The sequence below is a fragment of the Falco peregrinus genome, chromosome 4, assembly GCF_023634155.1.
Source record: "Falco peregrinus isolate bFalPer1 chromosome 4, bFalPer1.pri, whole genome shotgun sequence".
Classification (NCBI taxonomy): Eukaryota; Metazoa; Chordata; class Aves; order Falconiformes; family Falconidae; genus Falco; species Falco peregrinus.
In genome coordinates this window covers 11,130,098-11,147,677 of record NC_073724.1, presented here as the reverse complement: position 1 = coordinate 11,147,677, position 17,580 = coordinate 11,130,098, and positions in this window count along the sequence as shown.

The window sequence follows — 17,580 nt, the reverse complement described above, 5'->3', positions numbered from 1 at the left end:
AGTTTATATAATTCAGAGAGCTGGGCTACCATCCTTTCTGATAGACACTGCCATTGACCCATGAGGAACATTAGTGAAAAAATCACATTTTATCTTGAAAATCTCCCATCCATGTAGTGTGCAAGGCATGTCTTGCTTAATCTTTCGATCAATCCATGATGGAAGAAAGCTATACCCCTAACTCCTTTTAGCTGTTACATATATCATTACATATAAATTTATTAATTCTGATTTATTAATATTCTGTCTGATCACAGTGTTAAAAGTGATTTATCCCACAGTAATATGATTGCTGGTCTAATGCAAGGAAAGTGGCTATGGCCAGAGTATGTGTGACTTGTGGGTCCATGGGTAGGATCAGGAGGACTGAGGGTACCTCAGTTGGTAGGAGATTACAGATGTAATTAAGTAAACACACCATGGGTCTGCACTTTAGCTCTCTCATTCTGACAAAGTCATCCCACTATAGAACATCTCAGGCAAATTAGTAAATGGGTTTAGGTTTTGTTTACCTATATGCAAAATAAGCACAGTAATAGTTACCTCTTGAGGATTTTGTCTTGCCTTTCAGGGTAACCTTTTAACTTTTAAGGTTGCAGCCTGGTGGATACATATTAAAAAGAGGAACCCTGAAGAAAACATGAAAAAAATGTGTCAGAGATTGGAAAAGACATTATTTCTGCTACCTTTTTTAATTTGTTTTTTTCTGTTGTTTTTTTTTTTTTTTTCTGTTTGTTTTTTATTTATTTATTTATTTATTTTGTTTTGTGGGGGTTTTTTGTTGGTTTTTTTTAGGAGGAGGGTGGTGTTTCATTTTTTTTTTTTTTTCCTAACCGTGTGGATTTTCTCATTCTTCATCTGTGAAAAGAATTTTCATAGAAGTAATGTGTCTTGACTTAATCATGAATGGGATCAGTCCTGAGACATCTAGAACCTTGACGGTTGGTAAGAACGAGAGTGGCAAAGAGCTTACTACTGTTACTCAAAAACTCAGTAAGTTCCTGAACCCAGGGAGGTTTTCATTAAAGTCAACAGCCAAGTTAACAGTGAGAAAAATGAAACAAAGATATACAAGTTAAAAATACATCTTGATGCATTCCAGTAGAAACTGAGAGGTATAGCAATGAGTTTACAATATTCTGAGAAATAACCTATTTACAGAAAGAAATACCTTGAGAACACTGTGTTAAGAATTAACAAGGAGATGGGCAGATCCACCTGCTTACTTTAACAAAGTTTTGTCTTTCCAATGTCCTAAGTGCTGGTGACACAGATCATAGTTCCCTGTCCTATATAAAGACATAAAGTTACTCTTTGGGTGAAAACCTTTTATTAGAAATATGGATGTGGAAATGTAAGTAATACAACTTCAGATTTAAAAAAAAAAAAAAAAAAAAAAAAAGAGTATCAATTTAATGCTATCAAATTGTGGCAATTTTGGGCTTTTGTGAGCTAAAGGGAAGCTTTGCTATTGATTATAATGGAACAATAATTTTTTGTCCTGTTTTCTACAGAAACTATGACCTAATAGAAAATTTGATCTGAAAAGCTCTCTACTTGTGCAAGACAGCTCTTTCTGTTAACTGGGGTTCAGAAAATCAACCAAAAGGTTTCCAGGAGATATTTCAGACAATTAAACACTTCCATTATGAGGATGATGCCTCTTTTAATGTATGAGTCTTTTAGGGTTGGAGGAGGGGTGACCGATCACTTAAGTGAATATGGAAATTAATATGGGCAATTGTGGAGATTTTTCAGATCGGTTGATCTGTGCATTTTGTAATCACTATTTATTTTCCTGGCTACTGTTTTGAACAAATACAGAAGGCTAAATTTAGTACCACTGGTGGAGCTTCTGAAAGTAATATTCTCTCAAGAACAAGTCTTGAAAAAGGCTAAGTATTTTAAAGTCAGGAAGGATAAAGAATTTTTACTACTATACTGAACTCACTCAGCAGCTGGTTGCTGAGAGAATTAATTTGAGCTCTTTCAATGCCTTTGGCCATTTTGAGGATATTTTATATATTATTTTGATTGGTTTTTTATTGACTATTTCTCTTCATAGCTGGCTGGTGCAAGAGGTTGTTATCAAGATACAGTACCATTATAAAAGAAGTTCAAAAAAGTATGTTGACAGGACTGCTAAGGACTGCTAAGTAGCTCTAAAATAGCAGATGTTTTAACACCCAGGGGTTTTGATCGAAGTGCTAGGTGTGATGCAGTGAAATTAAATTGACAGTAAACATTGACTGATGGGCCCCATTATCCAATAGGTCAGTGTATGCAATTTCTAGTATGTAAAGTCATCCTCCGAGTTAAAAAGAATTATGATGCTGCATCAGTAAAGCGGAATCATAGTCAAGAATGAAGACATTTCTATATAGAAAGTTTTGTCAACTTTTTCTGTTTTAATATTGTAAATCTTTATAGACGACTTTCTGCACACCTTATAAAGACTTTTAAACCTAAAGTTAAAATTTCTACAAGATTCCTCATGCCAATAGCCTACCTGACTCCACATAGGCTACTTATGTAAATAAGCAATGTGGAGTCAGGCCTTGAGTACAAAATACATGGAAATCCTTTTACTCACTGTGTAAGTGCAGAGGGACTTACAGTGAAGTACATGGTGGTATTTAAGGGGTGAAGACAACATATGTAGGCTTACAGAACTCCTTTATAGTTCCTCAGTCAAGTAAGAACTTGATCAGAGTTTTCTCATGGTAGCAGGCTTCCATTTGATCAATGTACCTTATTATGAACTAATCAGCTACGGACATATGATTGCCACTGCTTTAAATAAAAATATCCCCCCATCCCACTCCCACCCCCCCACCTCCCCACCCCCTATTTAATTAGGGGGAAAGAAAAAAAGCCAGAAAATGAAGGAGATCATATTTTCAAACAGACTGCTTGAGCCAGCCCATTTGTCTGCCATGTCTGAAATTTATATTTACCTGAAATGCTAAAACAAGGAGAAACATAAAAATAAAGGAAGTGGGTAGAAAGGGAATATGAGGCGGCAACGACTGGGTACAGAAAATGACAGCCAGATGCAAAATGGTTGCTTTAATGAGGGAAACAGAGTTCCCATATGTGTTTCTGCCTGTTCATCTCATCAGCACTCATCCGGCAAGAGAGCACAGTGTAGGCAATGTAATAGCAAAATAAACTTATTTCCCATGTATCTAGCTAGAAACATGCATGAATCTCCATACTGAGAGGAATCCAAAGCATTCTGAAGCTCATCACCTTTATTAGAAATTGCAAATTATCCAAGAGGAGCTTAATTTTAATTCATATTTAAATAATTTCCTACTAATTTCAAAATTCAAGTAAACCCATACTAATTATAAGAAAATACACAAGGTATCATACTACATAGAAAAAGCTTTGTTTCAGAGCCAATAAAGTTGTAACGACAAATTATACATGCACTGATAATTTTGAGTGTGAATAGCTTAGACTTTCACCTGTAATTTTTCTTTTGAATAGTAGAAAGGTAATGAATAAAATAACAGAAATTATGAAAAATATCCGTGGCAAATCTGGAGCCTTCCACATTTGCCTGATGAATTTTAAGTAATAAGCTCTTGTCAGTCCAGGATGTTTAACTGAATAAGAAGACAAACAAGCTCAATTATCTCATCAAAGTATGATACCATTCAGACTTTAGGAGAACTGTTCAGTAGCAAGCATATTTAAGCAACCAGGTTGTAGATTATTAATTCAGTAGGAGGGTCAATTATCTTAATAAAGATGGGAGATAACATAGCATTTTGTGATTTTAATCTGCAATAGGTTATTGTGAAATTGCCTGAGGGTGAACATAATCAATTCAGAGCATCTAAGCAACATTTACTTTGTACTAAGGCTGACAAACAACCTCAGGAAATTCATCAGTGCAAACAGAACAGTAACACAGAGAACAATAAAGTTACTACTCTTCAGAGGTGGGTGAAAGGATGACACTTGGTGTAAGGTGTCTACAGAAGTTTTTACATTTGTCATCAGATACTATCCTTTACTGCATTCAGTTCCATGAAGAGAAGAAACTGAATTTTCCACCACCTAACACGTAAATAAATGTCCAAAGTTTCATGAAAAGAAGGGAAAACACTTTCCAAACTTAAAACTCAATATAAAACATCAGCCTGTGCATTCAGATCAGATATGACAGTGCAGTATAAAAGTATTCAGAGATATTATTTATTAAACTCCTATGCTGAGTGTCTACAAGTCCTTATTCTTACAGATAAATTATGTATCACTTAGCACTACTTAAAGAAGCTGTGGAGAGGTCACTTCTCTGAATTTCTTATGTCTGACAGAAAATCACATCATTAAAATGCAAGAATGTATGCACAGCACAAAGCAGCCTCTTTGTTCATTTGGTTTAGATGGATAATTGACAAAACTATCTAGATTACATTTGAATGCTCCAACTTTTGAGAAAGGAAAATATATTTTAATATATTTGACCTACCTAAAAAGAAATAATATTGTAACTTGACCTTTAAGTCTACATTGTTCAAATATATTCTAAGGTGTTCTGAATATTGACTTACAGAAACCTAAGATCTCGGATTGTGTAATTAGCTTGGTTTATAACCATTCAACCACATTGGAGTTTCCCAGCATTAAAGGTGCTAGAGAAGAAAGGCATGTCATGGATCTAGTAAGAAAAAAAAAAAAAAAAAGAGAGAGAGTTTTTTCATGTTCTTAGTTTTCATCATGAAAACCAGATAGATTTGCCTCTTTTCCCCCTTCATCACAGAATCAATAAATTGAACAAAGTTGTGAATATTGCCAGAATGACTAATATCCATGTATCTCCTGTGGTGACCCAAGGCAGCTTCATTTGCAAAAATGTATTTCTGTGGTTATTTTATAGGTATTAGTACAGCATGTCCTTAATGAGAAATATTTTGTAAACTCTGCCTATGATCACAGAGATATGGCACATTGTTTGTCCCAATAATGAAACAATTAGAATGCTTAGCAGGTGTAAGAAAGATATGCTCTAAGTATCTTCCAAATCTATCATTCTCTGTTGGATTCCTGCAGACTTCCCAATCTGCAGCAAAAAATTACAAAATAACTTTTTCTTTGGTTTATCTTCTCTAAATTCAAATGCTTATTTACTTGATCATGAATGTAATCCCACTGTATAGCAGTTTTTTAGAACAACAAAATAAAAATCAGGGAGAGGACTATCATATTACCCTGTCTATCAGCCAGCTGAAGAAAAAAATAGTTCTAGGGTTTGAAGACGCTATTTTGAATATATGAATTTAAATGGGAACCAATATAATGGATGGGAACTAATCTCAAGAAAAATCTACTTTTATCCTGACCCATACTCACCTATGGATTCAAGCCAGAAGAACGTCAGCATAAATGAAAGACTGCTCAGGTGGGACTGATGAGATGGGAATCTTCAGTGAAAAAAAACAGAACTAAAACATCATCGCCACTGAAATATTTGAGCAATAAATTCAATTCTTGAATGATGACAAGGTTTGTACAACAGTATGAATATGATGAATGTGAGCTTGGGAATGACAGTCATAGCAGTGTTTGTAGGATAACAAAAAAGACGTGTCTTCAGCCCTAGGCACTCCAAAACTATCTACAAACTTTCAACAACAAAGTTGCACCCACTGTAACACCTCCTTGCTGTTTCTGCACTGACACGTATGAGCTGGGTCCTTTCTGTGGAAAGTCTCTAGAACTCTGTCTCTCCATCAAAGGAGGACACATTCACCCCCACAGCACTTGTGCAGAAAAGGGTGTTAAAAAACCTTAAGAATTTTAGTGAACTTGCCTGCAAATAGAGTGCCTTTTAAGAAACCCTTTTAAGTTCTTTCTTCTCTCTTTCCTTCCCTGTTTGTACAAGCAAACATAGAATCAAAGCACAGGAAAATAATACATAAAAATAATGCATGTGCAAAATACATAGGTTTGTCAAAAATTACATATTGGATTACAGAGTTAGATTTCAGTGTAGACAGTCCTTGAGAAGTTCTGTAAGAACAAATCATTAAAGGACAAATCAGTAGATAAATAGCATAAAGCACTAAGGGGAAACAGAAATAGAGTAAAAATAAAAATCTGAAAAATCTAAGTGAAAATCAAAACTTTATGGCTAGGACACCAAGATGTAGAACAAATAGGAATCATCATGTAAATGCCCAATTAAATGTCCAATACATGAGAACAGTAGCTGTAATCTGTGAACAAGTAAGCAGAAAGACTGCATTATGCAAAGCATTCTATAAAGATTTTGGGGCAGATAAAGTCACTAAGAGTGAAACTAAGCATAGTCTTCAAAAATCATCTACAGATCCTGTAGATAATATGTAGCATCTAAAATCTGATGTTTCAGGTATAACACAACAGATAAAGCAGATAAAGAAATCAATGGAAATGTGTCAAAGTAGTCAAAATTAGCAGTCACAGTCATTGAGCTTTAGACTCTAAAAAGAATGAAGGTCCTGTTCTGAGTATATGGTAAAGAAAAAATCAAGAACTACTTTTGTAAAGCAAGAACTGAGACTAAACCTGCAAGTCAGACTTTACTGAATGTCACAATACAATTGGATAGCAGCTTTTCAGATTCCTTTTCTGTGTTTTAAGTATGGGCAATTTATCTTTTGCATTGTGACCTTTCACTTTCTTCTCCTTTTATTTCTGAATGGGCTTCCAAATGGTATCCCGTCCAAGAAATTTCTTCATTACTGAAAGTAGTCAGGGTTCTATTTTTACCAGAATACACTGGATGAGGTTCTTATGTTTTATGCAATTGTAACAGCTAAAGTAAACACTGCATCATCCATATTTAAGAAGTTTATGTTCATGTCATCCAGTTGTTCCCTAACAACACAATGAAAACACCCTAATAACAACCCAAGTATGGAGAAAATACTAAGACTAAATGAAATTAGTCAATTTACTCTTTAGTGAATTCACTTTGACATTTTATCATTTGAAGCTAATTGTGTAATTTTCATTGGGTTAAAATTCACATAATATTGAAGAAAGGTTGCCAATTAAAGTAATTTCTGCCTGAAAACAGTTTACCTGCAATTGTAAGGAACAACTGAAACTACACTAACTATAAGACAATAAACAATAATTCTTTTCTGGTTTTATTTTCCCCACTTGTTTGACATTTTTACATTTAGTCGTATGCTATGCATTGACAAACTGTTTCCAATATAGACTCAGTTTGTTAGTCAATTCATGTGTTGCTGGCGTGAATCTTCCACACAGCAACCGAGAATCAAAATTTGAAAATGCCTAGAAACATGTGACTGCAAGCCCATAAACATTGGCAGAATTATCAAGCAGGCCGAGTATATGAAATAGCTTTGATTTTGTAGGCAAATAGATTTCAGTTTTGGTTTGCAGGGCTTTTTTCAGCTTTGCTTTTCCTTACAAACTACTTTTAGAAGATTTCCATCCAGAGCTTTAAACAACATTAAATAAAAACCTGTTTGTCTGTTTGCCAAACGAAAGCAGTTTTTCACTGGAAAATGTGAAATTACAACAATTACAAAACCAGGCACAAGATTGCAATCAGAGACAAGCAGCTGGTGGCTCCAGCATCCCACCCCTGTCACACCAGATCACTGGAGAACAGAGGCCTTAGACAACTGAATGTTTCTTAGGACTCATGGGTTTCCCTTTCTGGAGCAAACCTGTCCCAGAGCCTGACATTTCAAGTTTTTCCTGAGCTGTATCTCAAGAACAGTCCCATTTTGTGGACTGTCCTAGGATTAGGGACTTTAAGCTTTCTTGTCACAAGACCTGAAAACCTGGAGCTGAAAATCCATGGGAGTCCCAGCTGCACTGCGGGCTCTGTAGGGTAGTTAAGGCAAAAACTTTCAGGCTTCTGCATTTTCTGATGAAGAACTGCCTCCTAAGTTTCAGGAATGCTGGATAACTCTTAGATTCCTCCAGGGCTTTCATTTCTCAGCTCCCTAGTGACTAGAGAAGTAACAGGAAAGCGAAACACAGAAATCCTGAGAAACATCAAATCTCTCCAAATTTAATTTAATTTTTCTAAAAAATAGACTATTTAATGATTGAGAATATATTTATTTACATTTATGTTCTGCTGGATATTACTTTTCCATAAAAATGCAGCTTTAAAAAGCAAAAGGAATTTTCCAATGAATAGATAATCTGACCTTTTCCCATACGCAGGAAGAAACATTTATCTCTTCATACTATAAAATATATGTTAGGCAACTTATGCTACAGAACAGATGGTAAACAACCCCAAAAGCAGAAAACACACTGCTACAGAACCATATACTTCATCTTTCTGATTGTTGCAGACTGTAGATGTAAATATTCTGACCATGGAGAGTCTTTCACAAGAAGTTAGCATTTCTGAGTTGTCCCATTGACAGCTGTGAAACTACCCATGACAATACAGAGCTATGGGGATAGAATTATGGAATAGTAAGTCTGTAAAGTATCTCAAGAAGTCTAGTCTGGCACCTTGCCTCACACAAGGTCAATTTTATCTTTGTCATTCCTGGCTGTTGTTTATCGAACCTATTAATCCAAGTGCCCCATGATGACAGCTATGCTTTTCCCCAGCAATTCATTCTGTTGCTTTCAATATCTTTATCATCAAAATGTTCTTCATAATACCTAATCCAAGCTCTTTCATGCTGGAATCTAATCTAATTAGCTTCTTACTTTATTCATCATGGACATGGTGAGCAAGTTATTTTCTTCCTTTTTGCAAAAGCTTTTTTCCATACTGGAAGGTTTGCAAATATGTGTTAAAAACGGGCAACAAAGTTTCTTCAATTTATTTAGTAGTAATCAGCTAGATTTGAAAAAAAAAAAAAAAAAAAAAAAAAAAGGTTTGGACATAAAATTTAAAACTTAGCAAAATAGTAGATATGAGAAAACTATAGGAAGCAGTGTTGACATATGCCGAAAGGTCATCAACTAAGAGTTTATTGTCTCTGCATGTTGCTAACTAAGCAAAGAGAAGGGGGGGGTGGGAGGTTTTTTTTGGGGATTTTTTTTCTTTGTGTGTTCATTTTTGTTGGTTTTGTGGGTTTTTTAAGTGTTAATCTTTTGATTGGAAGACAACAAAGCCGCAATTTGTCCCAGAACATTCAGTAAAAACTAAATTTCTGTTGAAAGTTACTTTCAAGAGAACATTTTTGACCAGCCATATTTCAACGATTCATAGGATGTCGCTGTTCATCTTCATCAGCTCCTGAAAAATTTTACATCTTTCCTCCAGCAACATAAGAATAAACTTTAACTTTAGATGAGAACTTCTCCATGTATTTTAAGTACCTGCATGAAACACTTACTAAAACAAGCAATTAGAGCTTGGCCTCCTAAATTTCAGTTTGTGCCTCTGTCTACATATGTCTACTTAGCTGTTTGTTTGGCTTTTTTTTTCGTGAAGGGAGCCAATGGCACATCTGTTAGATGATCTGCAGTGATATACATTTTGTTCAGGGATGCACTGAAAGCATATGTGTTTGAACAGAGAAAATCCAAATTTACTACAGATAATCCAACAGAAAATGCAGGAATTAAAATAAAATAAAATGGGTGTGGGGTTTGTGCGTGTGTGCATGTTGTGCAACCAAACTGAAAACCCAGGAAGAAAACTCTCAGGTAAACATTTTGTCTTTGCCTCCATATAGCTTTCTAAATTTGAATACTTAGAAATTTAGATAAATCTCAAAATTGATAACAATAAAAGACATACTTTGTTTGCTAAATTCTATGCGTAAAGCTTGTCCTAAGCATATATTTAACAAATATAATATTTTTGAGATTTAAAATATCAGTGAAGTTAAAATATGAACTTTATGTGCATTGTAAATTAAAAAAAATAAATAACTGTAACAACCATATGTATTTTAGTCATTTGTCTTACACACCCAGACTGGCCCAGCTTCAGGGTCAGCAGAATTATACTGAGAGAGCATTCAGAACATCTAAATTAGTATGGCATGAGTATACCCTCCTAGGAAGCCAGGCTGAGAGGGTTGAGGTTGTTCAGCCTGGAGAAGAGAAGGCTCCAGGGAGACCTCACAGCAGCCTTCCTGTATCTAAAGGGGGCCTACAAGAAAGCTGGAGACGGACTTTTTACATGGGCACATAGTGATAGGACAAGGGGTAATGGTTCCAAACTGAAAGAGGGTATACTTACATTAGACATTTAGAAATTCTTTACTGTGAAGGTGGCGAGGCACTGGCACAGGTTACCCAGAGAAGCTGTGGATGCCCCACCCCTGGAAGTGTTCAAGGCCAGGCTGGATGGAGCTTTGAGCAACCTGGTCTAGTGGAAGGTGTCCCTGCCTATGGCAGGGGAGTTGGAACTAGGTGATATTTAAGGTTCCTTCCAACCTAAATCATTCTATGATTCTGTGATATGATACTCGATAGTTTTCTTTTTCCCTGCTTTGATGAGCTAGCAACGCTTGTCTTGTACCACCCTTGCTGAGCTCTGAACATTCTTAGTAACCTCTAAAGATGTTATCACAGCAGACACTGAAAATGTGCCAAATATCAGTGTGCGGAAGAGCTCACTCATGCCTTATTTACAATCTTTTCTTGCTTTAAACAGGATTAATCTCAAACTAGACAAACTCAAGGACTGCTTTACTGCAAATTAACTTTCATTAGCTAGAAAGGCCTGAAAACACAAACAGAACTCTTACCAGATATTGTCCTTTTTGTTACAAAAAAAAAGCAGAGGAGTCAGCTTGTCTTTACCTTACTAAAAAAAAAACAGTAAACCAAAATCCCCCCAGTCTAACACTAGCATAATCAAGTTAAACAACCTAGGGACACCTTAAACAGGGAGTATGTCACAAGTAACTTCAGTGGCCACAGGGATGTGGAGAATGAATGCCAGGAGAAACAGACAGCCATTAGCTTTATTGTCAGTATTAACCTTTCAACATTTTAAGCCACAAATGTTCTCCTGAATCATTGTATGGAAGATCTGTATTTTTAATGACTTCCACTATTGATAGGGCAGTCTTATAAGCACCAAACAAGCCTCTTTTACATGTCTGTGTTCTTCTTACCACTCTTTATAGACATAGAAAAGTTTTAAACGTCAGATTTGATTTGTATTTTATTTGAAATGGAAATAAACAGCCCACACAGGTTTAATAATTCATTTACTATTTGGTTTGAAACATTAAGGCACATGGCTTGGATGTCAAAATACCCTCTTCGGAATTGAACTGTTTAGTGAGTCTTAAATGCTGCTATTCCAATAGTCGTTCTAAGGCAAATTCTTTTTTCACCTAGCCTTTGCTTTCTGTGGGACAATTCTAAATTTGATCTTGTGGTTGGACTCCCTTGATTGTTTGTGGTGCAGTCTTTGTATAAATCTAGAAGAAAGAATGTGGAAAAGTAACTTTTCCTATGAAGTCACTGCGTTATTTCCTAATGAAAGATTGAAGTGTTCTTTTGGTGGTGAGTGTTGCTTTAAACAGTTAGGTAAATATACCAGGTCTCCAACTTGCCTTCCCAAAGCAAACACATAGTTTGCTAGACAGATAACCACAGCTGAATTGGGTCCCGATCAGATTCCACTGTCACACTGCAGAACCTGTAGAAAGAAGCAGAATTACTCTAATTGTGCCTAGTAATTTGAAAAACACAGGTAGCTGGGAGAAAATTGCTAAGGAGGGAAAGAATTTAACGTAGGAAAGAAAGCATGTTAGAAAAGGCTCAGAAAAGAGCGAAATCAAAACAGCACGGAAGCAACAGGGCACACTGTCTTTCCAGACACTGCAGTCAGAAGGTTGAGTCGGGGGCACTTCTGCCACGTGAGAGCATGATGGAAGCCTTCCAGACAGCGCAAAGGTGACTTTGTTGTCTGTGGGAGACACATCATTGCATACTTGTCTGTAGCATTCACAGCAGAACCTGCTGTAAGCTTCGATGCAGTTCAGCAGAAGGGTCGATCTGAAGGAGCCTTTTGCCCTGCTATTCTGTCCTGAGAACAAGGGTTTAGTGCTAAACACTACAAGCAGCAGAAACAGATCCTGCTGCCAGGGGAATTTAAATGATCCTGGGCAAAGCTGCCAACACTGCTCTATAAATCATGGTGCAAAGGTTAGAAAAAATAATTCAGATCATTCTTTCCCCCATCCCAAACCCAGTCATCAAGTAATAAAGTACAGCAGCTATTTCCTAAAAACAGATTTTGTCATTTGGGGTTTTGGTTTTGCTTTTTGTTGTTTGTTTGTTTGTTTTTTTTACACAATCACCTACTTAGTGGATAAAGGAAATGTAATATATATATCCAGAGTCTAGGAAAGTACTTGATACGATACTTTGCAGAATGGTACTGAAAATTATTTCCCAATGACTTGCAGAAGAGCATTGTCATGTGTCTTGAGAACTGACTGTAAAATAAAGGCTCAAAGTATTAAATTTGGAGTGTAGGGGGGAATATTTAATAGCATTCTGTAGAAATCCATTCAGTTTAACGTCTTTATTAATAATGTTGATGTGGGAGTAAAAATACATTAATGAAATATGCAGGTGAGAATAAATTAGAACTCGAGGTGAACACCAGAGAGCACAAAGGCATAATACAATTGGGACCGAGTGAGATTAAGAATCAGGCAGAAAATCACAAAATGGGATTCGTATAGGAAAAATACAAACTAATACGTTTGAGGAAAATAATGTAAAATACAGATATTCAAATAGTCTGAAAAGTTTTCAGTGTAGCATGCGTCAGACTATTTTAGTTCTGAGGCTTCCTTCTTCAGATGCTGAAGAAACTGTAATAGCTCTGACTTTGGTATTGCAGCCAACAGACTCATCGGACTCAGGAACACTGGACTTCTTTAAAGGTAAATAAATTAAAAATATCAGTGCTCAATTACAATTACTGAAAAGATAACGTCAAATGAGTGAGTGATTTCATACTATCTTGGCAGTGACAGAACTATAACCACAAACTAATTAGCACACATCAAGATGATCCAAGAACCTAGACCTAAAAACTGGAAGGGAGAAGATCCATCACAAGCAAACCTTGGTTTAATTCATTTGTGTAGCCAAATTGCTTTGCTTCTCTGGTCCTTCGGGTGAAGAAGTGATTGTGTGATTTTAGGTTAGATGCTGATTATACCACAGTGATTATATCACTATAACTATATCATGCAATTTTAGGTTATACTGAATATTATAGAGTATATTGGATCCAGATCTCTGAGCCTGTTTCCTGACATGTCAGAGATCTGTGACTCCATGTGTATGTTTTTCAAGATCAGAAGGAAAAACTGCTCCTGGGAGATTATTGGAAGGTGTTAGAATGCATAGGTAAAACAACTGTGTATGGGACAATAGAAAAGCTACCTTTCTTCCTTGAAAAATACATGGAAGACAAAGTATCTCAGGTCTTGAAGAGTCAGCAAACATTTGGGTATGTAAATTATTTTAACAATAGATGCTTTATTCAGAAAGTTTCACTTCTGTGTTTTGGTTTTTTTTTCTGTTCTCCACATTAAACTGGTATCAATTCCTATCCTCCCTTCTGCACCTAAATTAATAATTCTGAATCAGAACTAGATATTTTCTCAGGTATAATCATTAGCACTTGTTAAAGGCCTTCAGATGCTCTAGGCTCTGTCTTGTTGAGATTATTAAATGAATCTTTCACTTACTCACCTTCTGGTTATTTTTCAATTTGTTTGAAGATGGCTGCAATTAAATCTTTCATAAAAGATGAATTCCCCTAACAAGAAGCAGTTTGCAGCTCAGAGCTCCAAGTATGCTCCCCATGATCCTGAAGCAGCTTGTGTCACACAATCTGTAGCAAGGAGGGTTTCTATTCTGTTTTTTTCCCCCCCAGTGATCACCAGCTTTCAATGCGTTTGCCTCCATTAACTCTTCTGTTTCATTTGGAATTCCTACAGATCTTTCTGATGCTGTCTGAGAGTTGTCCATATCTAATTTTTTTTTTTTTTTTTTTTGGTTGCTCCTGTAAACAAGACTATGAGATTGGAGGGACAAGAGTCCTTCACATATGGCCTATCCATTCTTTTGTCTTCTGCACTCAAGACAAAGGGCACGGTGAAAACTGCCTGGAAGCCAGCTAGTTCGGACTTATGGCACACTGTTTAGCAAGTTGATAGCAGAAATCATGGCATGAAGGTTGAGAAAATATTTAACTGATGGGGATGCAAAACAGAACAGTGACAAGGAAAAACAAGAAAATCAGTGCATGGGTTGTTTGTTGGGTTTGGGTTTTGGGGTTTTTTTTGGTGGGGGGGAAAGGAGGTGTTCTGCTTGTTTTTCAGCTTACAAGTGTATTACCAGGTTTTCTTCTGTTTGAGAAAAATAAATTTTCAATCATCAAAATAAGGATATATTGTATTTTTGGGTAACAGGAAGTGACGACATCTCTGGAGATAATGGGATTTTGAGAAGCAAATTTCCATGTTTTGTTTTACTTTCAGTGCATAACATGAAAAAGATGCAGGTGATAAACTTGGTCTCTTTGGAAGTTTGAAAACAGATTGTTACTTTACATAATCAAGTTATTGAAATCCAGCAATGAGTAACTGTGAATTGCAGACAAACATTTCTAAAACAAAACTGTAAACATGCCTAATTGTTATTACACAGTTTCTTGGCATAAATTGCTTTGGGTTCCCCTTAAACACTAGCTCTTCATCTCCCAAATGTGGCAAATAATTTAATCAGTGATGTGGTAGTCCCAGGCAGATGTCTTGGTACCACCTTAATAAGGCAGGCTGGTAGTAAAGCAGAAACCTATCATACACTGGTGCCATGGCCATCAATAAGGGGATTTGAAATAGTAAAGCATTATTTAAGTGCTAACTGCTTATTCTGCCTTGAGCTATCCCAGATACATACTACATTTGCTGAGTACTAGTATTTGTCTTGTTGCTCAGATATTGTCTGTCTTTATTAATTAAATTCTGAGAGAGCACACACACTGCGGGTACTATTTAAAATTTGCATATATCCATCCATTCTGGAAATAGCATTGAACTTTGTTCATTACCTTTCCCAAGATTATTAGCTTGTATTACCATAGTGAATATTCTGAGTGTTCCAAAGTAATTGTATGCCACCATACATTTTTCCAAAATAGAAAATTAAAAAAAATAAAACAAACACCAAACCTCAAGAATGAGGTACCAGTATTCACAAAGAACAAAAACATTTAAAAACACACCCGAAACTCTGCCTTAAACTTACAAGTGCAAAAGTAGAACTACTTTTCCTGCATCACATACATTAGACACAATTAAGGCATGTAGGGAAAAAACCAAATCTCTTATCCAGATTATGAGTTTCATCAGTATTTACGAAAGTTATCTAGTCTTAAAACATACATGTAGGCCCATAAATTAATCATGTGATATTAAAAATGCATGGCTTGGGGGAGGACATTAAAATCTTGAAATGTTTGAACTAATTTATAGCAGTCTATTACATTTTTTGTCTTTAAGTAATTGGGTGATTTGGTTTTTTTATTATGTCATTCCTTTTCTACCACTCAGCTGCACTGTTCCAAGGACATTAAAAATATCTCATTTCCAAAATACATCTTGAACATTTTTCACAAAGTGGTCTTATGAACTATCTGGGGGAAATCATGCTAATCTGTAGTCCTGTGGCTAGATTATCAAAATCTCTTTTAAATAATAAAGGCAATATTTGTACTCATGAAATTAAAGCTGATGAACATAAAGTTTGAAAACACAAATACTTCTTTCTTTTCCTGAGATAACTGTAGCTTCTTGACACTCCAATCAAAACTAGCCATTCCTTCTTGACTTGTGTAATACATACTCATTTCTATGGAATTAAGACCATTATTTTCCAATTAGTATTTTAGAAACTGATACTTTTCCAGTATCATTGCTATGGTAACGTATTTCAGATTCTTCAATTCACAAATAATAGATATTGGTTAAAACACTCGTTGACTGATCAAAATTCCCCAAATGCTTCTCCAGCTGCTTTCCATTTTTGTTCATTAAAATCCCCCCCAAACAACGCATTAGTGTTTTTAGGTAGGCCTTACTACTCACTTTTTCTATTTTTTATCAAGTGACCTGCCACTTAGGCATTTGAGTTCCTTATGTTGCTCATTCCTTTTGAGATTGGCACTGCTACCATACAAGATAATGATGATGAGATAGTCTAAGGATAAAACATGTTTGGAAGGCACTTGGTATATATTATTAAACGAATGGGAAATGATCAGTTAAAGCAGCAGATGATTAGGAAGGCAGGCATGTTTTACTTGTAAATAGGGCACAAGTTGGCAAGTAAACTTGAACAGGTTTTAATACTATTGAAATGTTACGTTAGTACTTTGTGAATGTTTGCAGCACGACTCCATGGACCAAAACATTCCTGCTATAAGGTCTCCTGGAAGAATATTTCTGTAAGATATGGAAGTACTGCTTTAGTGAAGGCTATACTATGAACTTGTCAGAAATATTGTTAAATTGGTGGGCATATGCTTTCTATTTGTTACATATCCTGTGGTAAATAAATTCAAATATATTTTAATGTCAGAGCATTTTGTGTAGTGAAGACTTAGTGGAAATTCATATTAAAATCAAAGTTCAAGCTCCTTTGTTAAATATTTGTGTATGCCCCATATTCTCGGCTTTTACTTTTAAAGCAATAAAGTATCCATTGAAATATACAGTACTCATCTTTTCCCCTCATTTTACTGTTCTGGACCACCTTTCAGATCATTTGAAAATATTAAACCCTCAATTCTGAGTTCTGAAGATTAATTAATGGTTATGGATTTGTCCCCTGAGAGGACATGAAGCCAACTTGGAGTGGGGGAAAGCATCTGACAGGGCTAATGCTGTTACAATTTTATCTCTGTAAGATAAGGAAGGAATTTCAGGTTTTAGAAGTGAGGAGAAATGGATTTGAGACAAAGGTAGCAGCAAGAATCCCAGATTGTTACTGATCCTCTTCAGTGTGCCCCTTCAGATAAAAAGCCTAGACTTGGGGGAAAAGGATGATGTAGCGGGAAGATGAAGAATGATGAGAAAGAGTTAAAAGAGGGGTCTAAGAAATGCAGCCAAATGTCAAAGAGATCCTTGCTATAAATAAGGGAGTAAGTGGAAATCCATGCTATATATTGTCTGATGACTTAAAATCGATACAATAAAGATAAGAAAAAGTATAGCAGCAATAAACAGGAAAATAAACACATTTAATAGCCCATGCATAGATTATTTTTTTTTTAAGTTGGCAGATACATTCAGCATTGATAGAAGCCATAAAAAAATAGCTTCTAATTATTAAAAAAAAATGTTTATAGCATTTGGGATTACAAAGGAAAAAAAATAAATCCAAAAAGACATGTTTAAGCTGATGTCATTCTATCCAAATTCTTCAGACAGAACAGAACAGGAAATCAGGCTGTGAATTTCCCCATTATTCTAATGAGATTATAAACCCAAACTTGAAGATAACAGTAACCTTTTTTCTTCTCTCAGATCCTCAAAATGACAAGAGAATTTGATTGAATGACAAGAGGAA